Genomic DNA, 10,856 nt, shown 5'->3' with positions numbered 1-10,856 from the left:
GCAAATAATAAAACAACAGAAGGAACACAGTCAAATGCTGACCCATATGCTTAAAGAACAAGAGGAGCAGGGACGTGACTTAAGGGAACTGAAGCGCCAAAAGTCTTCTGTAATACCAAGCCTCCCAAGGATCAGAGGAACCCCCATACCCCCAGAATAAAGGTTGTTAATTTCCAATTTCTGCCTTAACTCTGTGACAGTGTCCTTATAAAAAGTTTACCTTATAAGTCATATAATAGTAATTAGTATTTATTTGATTTTATCTCCAATTAAGCTATAGTTTATTTTTCTCATCATCATTAAACATGAATAAAATAGTAGATCTTTTGAATAAGAAGCAATAAAATTTCGAGTTTAATAAAAAAAATTCTAATTGGTTAAATGTGGTGGCAATGCTTTCTGTCTTCTGAATGAATGCTTGAACAGTGCATATGTCTTTTGAATTTGTTGTTTAAGACTGTTAAATATGTTGGCTCTTGAAAGAATGATGAACATGAGACATGTTATTGATAATCTGAAAATCATAAAAATGATTCTTGAAGCAAGAAAAAGCAGCAAAGAACAAAGCTTGCAGAAAAAAAAAAAAGCAAGCAGAAAAAGCCAAAAGCTCTTAAAACCAAAAGGCAAGGGCAAATAAAAAGGATCCCAAGGCTTTGAGCATCAGTGGATAGGAGGGCCTAAAGGACTAAAATCCTGGTCTAAGCGGCTAAACCAAGCTGTCCCTAACCATGTGCTTGTGGCGTGCAGGTGTCAAGTGAAAACTTGAGACTGAGCGGTTAAAGTCAAGATCCAAAGCAAAAAGAAGAGTGTGCTTAAGAACTCTGGACACCTCTAATTGGGGACTTTAGCAAAGCTGAGTCACAATCTGAAAAGGTTCACCCAGTTATGTGTCTGTGGCATTTATGTATCCGGTAGTAATACTGGAAAACAAAGTGCTTAGGGCCACGGCCAAGACTCATAAAGAAGCTGTGTTCAAGAATCATCACACTGAACTAAGAGAATCAATAACACTATCTAAATTCTGAGTTCCTATAGATGCCAATCACTCTGAGCTTCAATGGATAAAGTGAGATGCCAAAACTGTTCAGAAGCAAAAAGCTACTAGTCCCGCTCATCTAATTAGGATCTGAGCTTCAATCAAAAACTCTGAGATATTATTGCTTCTCAACCTATTAGTCTTCTATTTTATTTGTCTAGTTGCTTGAGGACAAGCAACAATTTAAGTTTGGTGTTGTGATGAGCGGATGTTTTATACGCTTTTTGGGGATAATTTCATATAGTTTTGAGTATGTTTTAGTTAGTTTTTAGTCTATTTCTAGTAGTTTTTAGGAAAAATTCATATTTCTGGACTTTACTATGAGTTGTGTGTTTTTCTGTAATTTCAGGTATTTTTCTGGCTGAAATTGAAGGAGCTGAGCAAAAATCTGATTCAGGCTGAAAAAGGACTGCTGATGCTGTTGGATTCTGACCTCCCTGCACTCAAATTGGATTTTCTGGAGCTACAGAACTCGAAATGGCATGATTCCAATTGAATTGGAAAGTGGACATCCAGGGCTTTCCAGCAATATATAATAGTCTATACTTTGCACAAGGATAGACGACGTAAACTGGCGTTCAACGCCAGTTCTCTGTCCAATTATGGCGTCCAGCGCCAGAAAAGGATAAAAAACTGGAGTTGAACGCCCAAACTGGCATAAAAACTGGCGTTCAACTCCACAAATGGCCTCTGCACATGACTCACTTAAATCTCAGCCCCAGCACACACCAAGTGGGCCCCAGAAGTGGACCTCTGCATCATCCATCATAGTCCACTCATATTTTGTAACCCTAGGCTACTAATTTAGTATTTAAACAACTTTTAGAGACTTATTTTGTATCTCATGACATTTCAGATCTAAACTTTGTATTCTCTGACGGCATGAGTCTCTAAACCCCATTGTTGGGGGTGAGGAGCTCTGCTGTGTCTCGATGAATTAATGCAAGTATTTCTGTTTTCCATTCAAACACGCTTGTTCCTATCTAAGATGTTCATTCGCGCTTAACTGTGATGGAGGTGATGAGCTGTGACACTCATCACCTTCCTCAAATCATGAACGTGTGCCTCACAACCACCTCCGTTCTATATACGATTGAATGAGTATCTCTTAGATTCCTTAATCAGAATCTCCGTGGTATAAGCTAGAACTGATGGCAGCATTCATGAGAATCCGGAAAGTCTAAACCTTGTCTGTGGTATTCCGAGTAGGATTCAAGGATTGAATGACTGTGACGAGCTTCAAACTCTTGAAGGCTGGGCGTTAGTGACAGACGCAAAAGGATAGTAAATCCTATTCCAACCGGATCGAGAACCAACCGGTGATTAGCCGTGCTGTGACAGAGCGCGTGAGCGTAATTTTCACTGGGAGGACGGAAGGTAGCCATTGACAACGGTGATCCACCAACACACAGCTTGCCATAGGAGGACGTGCGTGCGTGAATCAGAAGACAGAGGAAAGCAGAGATTCAGAAGACAAAGCATCTCCAAAACTCCAACATATTCTCCATCACTGCACAACAAGTAACCTTTAATCTATGCTCTCTTGGTTATTCGTAATTCAACTGATAAAAATAATTGACTTCCTGACTAAGATTTACAAGATAACCATAGATTGCTTCAAACCAACAATCTCCGTGGGATTCGACCCTTACTCACGTGAGGTATTACTTGGACGACCCAGTGCACTTGCTGGTTAGTGGTACGCGTTGTGAAAAGTGTGATTCACAATTCGTGCACCAATCATTGTTGATGCATTTAGATCTTCGATCAAGGCAATGTGAACTAGAAGTTCAAAAGATTATACATTTGCAAAGAATAGCAAATAAATTGCCGGATGCATTTTCTGATACAAAGAGGATAACCAAGTCTTATATACCAGCAAAAAATACCCCAATTCAAATTGATGTCCGAGTTGGACAAATTACCACCGAAGCAATACACGCCAGAAGCGTGGCTGGCCTGTCGGTTCCAAAGACAAAAATCCTCGAAAAATAAAAGAGGTAAATATGATTACTGTTGGAAAAGACATAGTAGAGACACCTGCAGTTGTCCAAAATTCTAATATAGTTTTAACGCCAGAAGACTGTAAAATTCCTAAAATACCCTTACTTCTCTTTTTCCAAATCAGAAACCCTAGTTTCCTAATTGGGAAACCCTGACCTTAAAACCCTTTACCCAGCCACCAGCCACACACACACGAAGAACAGAGATTTCTGACGGGAGGGGGAAACCCCGCAGCTCGCTGCCGCCGCACTGCTCAGGGTTGTCGCATCGCCGTCGCCGGGATGAGGGGAGGCCAAGGCTGCTATCCGAGAAGTCGTCTTCATCACGGATCAGAACTGAGGCGAGAGAGAGGACCGCGATGGAGGAAGGAATCGCGCTGCCCAGTCGCCGTCCGTGGGTAGTCGTCACCGGCGTTGTCGCGAGAAGGAGAGAGCCCGCGTCGGAGAAGAGCCGTCGCGTTCAACCATCACTGAGGGACCAGTCTCTGTTAGAACTATCACTGCTGTTGTGTTCCGTCACTGCTACTATAGCTGCCATCATCTGTTACGTGTGCAAAAGGAGAGAGGGGCCATGAGAACAAGGAAAGGAGTCGTGTGAGGCTTGTGCTGAGAGGCAGAGGGCTGTTCAGCCGCCACTGCTGCTGCCATGATCACCGTTGCAGTTAAAAAAAAAGGGATGCCGTCGAAGTACCTCTGATATGGTCTAGATCCCTTCCTCTAATTTGCTCTGTTTTCATTCTTGCTCTGCTGCTATTTCATTTGTTACCCTATTCTTGTTTTATTTCATTTCAGCCCCTATAGCTATGATTATTGATAATGTTATTGCTGGTTTTAAAGTCGCTATTGTCATTGGAGTTACATGATTGGAGGAAACCGTCAATGATGGAACTGCTGCTGCCATGGCAGCCGTGCCTCTACCGCCAATAAATGCCTAGCCGCAGCCGTCAAAGCCAGCCTTGCCGCCGTTGTCGTAGTTGCAGATTTGGAGCTTCGAAGAGAGAGGAGTTCCCGGAGAGAGAGAAACGCCAAGGAGGAAGGACCATCCGCTGCTGCGCTGTTCCTGTCACCGTTCGGATGTACCTAAGCCAAGCCATCGTCCTTGCCGCCGGAGTTGTTGGTGTTGCTAGAGCTGAACCGCTCCTATCATTATCCCGGTCTAGCCTTTTCCCTTGATTCTGCTCTAGCTTTCATGTCCTATTATGCCAACATTTAATATATCTTGTCCTTGTTTTAATTCGATTTTAGTTTTGCCTGTTTTAGATTCTCAAAACTATCGCCAGCTCCATCATGTCGCTACCCCGGTCCAAATTCTGCACAGTTTTGTACCCTTTAATTCGACACTCCGGGTTTGGTCTCTTTGGTCCGTTAGGACCATGCTGTGAGTAGGCTTTACATTTATAACCGTTAAGTTTTTGGTTTATGCTATTATGAGTTTTTAATTATATTTATAGAACTATTATTGAAGAACTTTGATTTGATTAGAATAATTGATTTATTATAGCTGAATAATTATTTTTATGAAATTCATACTTTAGAAATTTTACATGAGACTATATATATGTTTGATAAAGTTTTATATTATTTTAGAATATTAATTTTTATTCGAATATATACTTTTGAAATATTAAAGTATTTGTTGGCACACACTTTGAAATTATGAAATATGTTTTTGATGAGTGAGAAAATATGATTTGAAAAGATTTCTGATATGAAGGTATTATCTGATTAATTTGATTCGATACCTTATATATTTGAGAGATTAAAGATTTATTGTATTTGAAACTATATGTTTTGAATTGGTTTGGGAGGCTCGTATTAGAAAACCGTAGTTAACGGCGGTTATGACGTTAACTTAGATGCATCTAACTCAGACTCCAGCTAGCAGGGGTGTTGCTAGCCTAACGTGTAGGCCACACGTTAGATCTGTTATTCTGTTAGGACACACAAGAGGAAAAGGCTACCCATAGAGGTGGAGCCGCCCATGTGTGGACTTTTGATTTGATTTCTGTATGAGAACTCCCTTGTTGATTCACCTATTATTATCAACTATTATTTTCTAATTAAAAATTACTTTAATAATGATGTTTATATGGTCTCATGTCGATTATAGATGTATTGTCTAGTCACTGAGTTGCAAAACTCACCCTATTTTCTAAAAATATTTTTCAGGATTAAATATTTGATTATGTGAGCCTTTCGATCCAAGAGTAATGATCTGCAATGGGTATCTGTTCTTTGTTGAGTTCTTAGACGTCATGTGTTCCATATGTCACAGGCAGGATTCATCCATATTTATTTTATTTATTTATTTTTTTAATATGTAATTATTCATTTTAGAAACTGTAAATTTATTTAAGATATTTGAAAAAATTTTTTATTCAACTTATATTTGAGTCGGTTAGGCTTGCTTAAGGATTATTTTCCCGAGCGCCAGTCATGGTTTGTTTTCGGCCATGACAAAGACGTTCAGGTACCTGAAAATTGGGAAAATAACGAGATCTCGATAAATTATGTCTTTACAGGAGAGAAATGGGACCGAAATAAGACAATTGTCAATGAAATATTTGCATATAATGTGGCATTAAATATCATGCATGAAAATAAGGATCTTGAGCTAAGATCAGTCGAAGAATGTCGACAAAGAAATGATTGGCTAGAATGGAAAGAAGCTATGAAGGCTGAATTAGACTCACTTGCAAAACGTGAAGTCTTTGGACCTGTAGTCCGTACACTAGAAGATGTAAAACCTGTTGGATACAAATGGGTATTTGTGAAAAAACGAAATGAGAAAAATAAAGTTGTGTGCTATAAAGTCTGACTTGTGGCACAAGGTTTTTCACAAAAGCCCGGTATAGATTATGAAGAAACGTATTCCCATGTAGTGGATGCGATAATATTGCGTTATTTGGTCAGTTTATCCGCATATCATAAACTACATATGCATTTAATGGATGTACTTATACGAATCATTAGATCGTGATATCTATATGAAAGTCCCTGAAGGACTGAAGATATCTAAACCATCTAATGAATATTTGCATGGATTATACTCAGTCAAATTGCAAAGATCTTTATATGGTCTGAAACAATCTGGACGAATGTGGTATAATCGTCTTACTGAGTATCTGGCCAAAAACGGATTCAAGAATGATGATATCTACCCGTGTGTTTTCATAAAGAAAACTGCATCTAGATTCATTATAATTGCTGTGTACGTTGATAATTTAAATATCATTGGGACTCCTGAAAAGATTCCAACAATTATAAAAATTCTAAAAGAAGAGTTTGAGATGAAAGATCTTGGAAGGAATAAATTTTGTCTCGGCCTGTAGATCGAGCATATAAAAAATGGGATCTTTATTCATCAAACAACATACACAGAAAAGATCTTTAAGAGATTTTATATGGATAAGTCACATCCATTAAGTACCCCCAATGATTGTAAGATCTTTGGATGTGGAAAAGGATCAATTCCTTCCTAAAGAAGAGTATGAAGATATCCTTGGTCATGAAGTATCATATCTTAGTGCCATTAGAGCGCTAATGTATCTTGCTAATAACACACGACCCACTATATCATTTGTTGTGAACTTACTAGCAAGGTATAGTTCCTCTCCAACCAGAAGACATTGAAGTGGAATCAAACAAATCTTTCGATATCTTCATGGAATGATTGATATGAGATTATTTTATCCCTATGGATCCAAGTCATTATTAGTTGGCTATGCAGATGCTGAGTACTTGTCTGATCCACATAAATGGAGATCTCAAATAGGATATCTGTTCACATATGGTGGTACAGCTATATCATGGAGGTCCACAAAACAGACGATAGTAGTAACCTCCTCTAATCATGCTGAAATACTAGCGATACATGAAGCAAGTTGCGAGTGTTTTTGGCTCAAGATTTTGATCCAATATATCATGTATTGATCATAAGATAGCTCTAACTGTCCTGTTTGAAGATAATATAGCATGCATTGCTCAACTTAAAGGCGGATACATCAAAGGTGATAGAACAAAGTATATTTCTCCCAAATTCTTCTTCACTCATGATCTTCAAAATCAAGGGACAATTGATATCCAACAGATCCGCTCATGTGACAATCTAGCAGATTTATTTATAAAGTCACTCCCAAAATCCTCCTTTGAAAGATTGGTATATGAAATTGGGATGCGCCGATTTCAAGACATTAAATGATGTCGACAAGAGGGGGAGACTGTACTCTTTTTTCCTTGGTCAGGTTTTTTTCCATTGGATTTTTCTTGACAAGGTTTTTAATGAGGCAGTCCTCATCACAAAGAATTTTGTACTCTTTTTCCTTCACTAAAATTTTTTTCCCATTGGATTTTTCTTTTGTAAGGTTTTAACGAGGCATAATCCTAAATGGTCATCCAAGGGAGAGTGTTGTGACGAGGATGGATAAGGATGATGGATGCCCATTTATGAGTGGCACATTTTCCCTATGTTGAAAGAAATAAATTTTTAGGATAAAGCAAACTTAATGAAGTTTGAAATATAAACTTTGTGTGCCTATAAATACATGTAACGAGGCAAAGGAGTTACACACACATGAATAATAAACTTCTCTCTCTTTATACAAAATTTTTCTCCTCTTTCTTTATATGTTCCTAATATATATAATAGTAGTAAATATATAAATTATTTCTATAGTGAGATTATTATATTGGTAAATATTAATACTAAGGCTATCTATTTATGTTTCTTTATTTTATATCTATTTCCTCTTCCTTATTTATTTATTTATTCTACAACAGGAATATATTTGTTAGCCTTCTATACAAATTGGACATTATTTCGTACTACTTTATTCTATAAAAGAAGGGTAAATTATTTTTTTATTCACAAATATCTAAAATACTAATAAATTTATGTAAAAAAATAAAATTAATATTGTATCTATAAAAAATGAAATTTAGATGACGACTCTATTAGAATCACAAAATTAATATTGTATTTATTTTTTGTCGGTACAATAATAATTTTATTTTTTATAGATAGATTTATCAGTATTTTAAATATCGGGGATGCTACACATCCATATAACCATGTAACCAAGTTGCCTCAACACCAAAAATACCCAATACCATTAAATAAAACGTGAAATACATGCGCCCAATAATCGCCCAACGCTTCTTCTCTTCTTCTTTTCTTTTCACGCTCGTTTACGCACGGAGCGTCTTCTTCTTCTTCGCCTTCTTCTTCGCGTTCCTCCTTCTCCTTTTTCGCGTTCCTTCTTCTTCACGTGTTTTCTCCTTATCGTCATTCTTTTGTTGTTGTTGCTGCTGCATTTTTTTGTCTTTTCCTCCTTCTCTCTAGTGAAGAAGCAGTAGAAGGTGAGGAAGAAGAGTTTTGAATAGTGCAGAATGAACCGAACACAGTACTCATGGTAAACCGAACACAGTACTCATGGTGAACCGAAACCAATACAATTGTATAGTACTGAGTGAACGAAACACAATCCATTATATAAAATCAAATTCAAACAGCTTTCTGCAGAATGAACCGAACACAGTACTCATGGTGAAGCGAACACAGTACTCATGATGAACCGAAAATAATACAATTGTATAGTACTGAGTGAACGAAACATAATCCATTATATACAATCAAATTCAAATAACTCTACCTACAATTTGCATATTATCAATTCAATTCGATTCAATTCAATACACCTTCGTCCATTTAATTCAATTCAAATCAGCAATTGCATTCCATTCAATTCGATTCAAAATTGAATAATCCAAACTTTGTCAGTTTGATTCGTTTCAGAAGAGTAATCCAAATTGCTCTCCAGTTTACCAAAAAATTATGAACCCCTAAACACTGAACCCTAAACCCTAAACCCTAAACACTAAAACCAGAACCCTGAACACTAAACCCTGAACCCATAAACCCTAAATCCTACACCCTAAATCCTAAACCCTAAACTCTGAACCCTAAATCCTAAACCCTACCGTAAACCCTAAACCCCTAAAACCCTGAACCCTGAACCCTAAATCCTAGACCATAAACCCTCAACCATGGACATGGTGAACCAAAATTAATACACGGGGCAAACCGAAAGTTTGAAACACACTGAACCCCTGTACACTGAACCCTGAACCCATAAACCCTAAACCCTAAAACCCTATCGTCATTCTTTTGTTGTTGTTGCTGCTGTATTTTTTTGTCTTTTCCTCCTTCTCTCTCTGGTGAAGAAGCAGTAGAAGGTGAGAAAAAAGAGTTTTGAATAATGCAGAATGAACCGAACACAGTACTCATGGTGAACCGAAATCTTAGTTATGGTGAATCAAAATCTTAATTACGGTGAAACAATTATATAGTGCTTAGGGAAGAAAACAGAACATATTGGTCTAATTTTTGTTAGACTCCATCTGCGAACCGAACCGAAAAGTTACTCACATTTACTCAGAGTTACTTACAATTACTCACAGTTACATATTATCAATATAATTAAATTCAATTCAGATGTAGATCACCTCAGTCCATTCAATTCACTTCAAATAAAATTAGAAATTTCATTCTATTAAATTCGTTTCAGAATTCAATAATCCAAACCTCATCAAATTGATGCGTTTGAGAAGAATCATCAAAATCGCACTCATTTAACTAATTTGAAGTTGATTCATTCATTGTTTCAATTCAAAAGTGCAGATCGAAGAAGAAAACGAAGAAGAAGATGAACGACGAAGATAATTGCGTTGAATCAATCCAGATCCATAATGCAGAGAAGAAAAACGCGAAAGAGGAGAACAACGAATTTAATTAGGTTGAAGAATAACATGAAGAAGAACGCGAAAGAGGTTTACGTTTTATGAAAAAGTTTACGTTGAGAAACGTTGATAACGCAAAATAAAGATTCGTTATCTAGGTTATAAGAGGCGCGTGTAAAACAAGCGAGGGTGTGAGGCGTGGAGTGAAAGTTACATAGATACCATCCATGTAATTTTTACATGGATGTAGAACTTTTCCCTTTAAATATTTATGTGTAAAAAATCCATCATAAAAGAATCATATTAAGATCAAAATTCTTTATGCGGCTATTTTGAAATGATTAAATGGACATTATTGATTCTTCTTGCGTTTAAAGTAATAACAATAGCAATTCAATAATGCTAGACTTATTATCTTGGTACATAAAAGTAATATATTCTTAAAATAAAGATAAATTTAGTGAGATAATTGATAATTTTATACGATATCGCTTTTTATACAAATAAATGTTAAAAATAGATTAATTTCCAATATATGTGCCAAGAAAAAAACTTTGTACTCAACATTTTATGATGTTAAAGAAAAATGTTAAAAAACTATTAAAATTTATATTTTGGCATTTTGGCCATCAGTTAACCATCAATATTTAAAAATAGAATTTATCTATCTTGCGTTCTAAAAGCATATATTAAAATTTCAAATTGAGTATATTTTTATTAAAAATACAAAAAATTTAAGTTTTCAATGTATTTATTTTGTATCTATTAAATAATAAAAATTAAAAACTTTTTACTAATAATAAATTTATCATGTACCTTTGGAACACATATTAGCCAAACCCTTGAAAGTATAGGATAAAGTATATTGTTAGAATTAATTGAGTTGAAAACTAAATTATGACAAAAACAATAAATTCTAATAATCCCCTAACATTTCTCAATGTTAAATAGTCTGAAATCAAATGTTGAAAATCCTATGTCAAAATCTATACTTCTTTTGGAGGACTATATGATAGAAATACTTTTTTGAAATACAAATTCTGGGTAAAGATTTTTTTGGTGTCAATGAATTAAAGAAT

Source organism: Arachis hypogaea, chromosome 19 (genome assembly GCF_003086295.3).
Source record: "Arachis hypogaea cultivar Tifrunner chromosome 19, arahy.Tifrunner.gnm2.J5K5, whole genome shotgun sequence".
Classification (NCBI taxonomy): domain Eukaryota; kingdom Viridiplantae; phylum Streptophyta; class Magnoliopsida; order Fabales; family Fabaceae; genus Arachis; species Arachis hypogaea.
Note: the sequence above shows the minus strand (reverse complement) of the source record.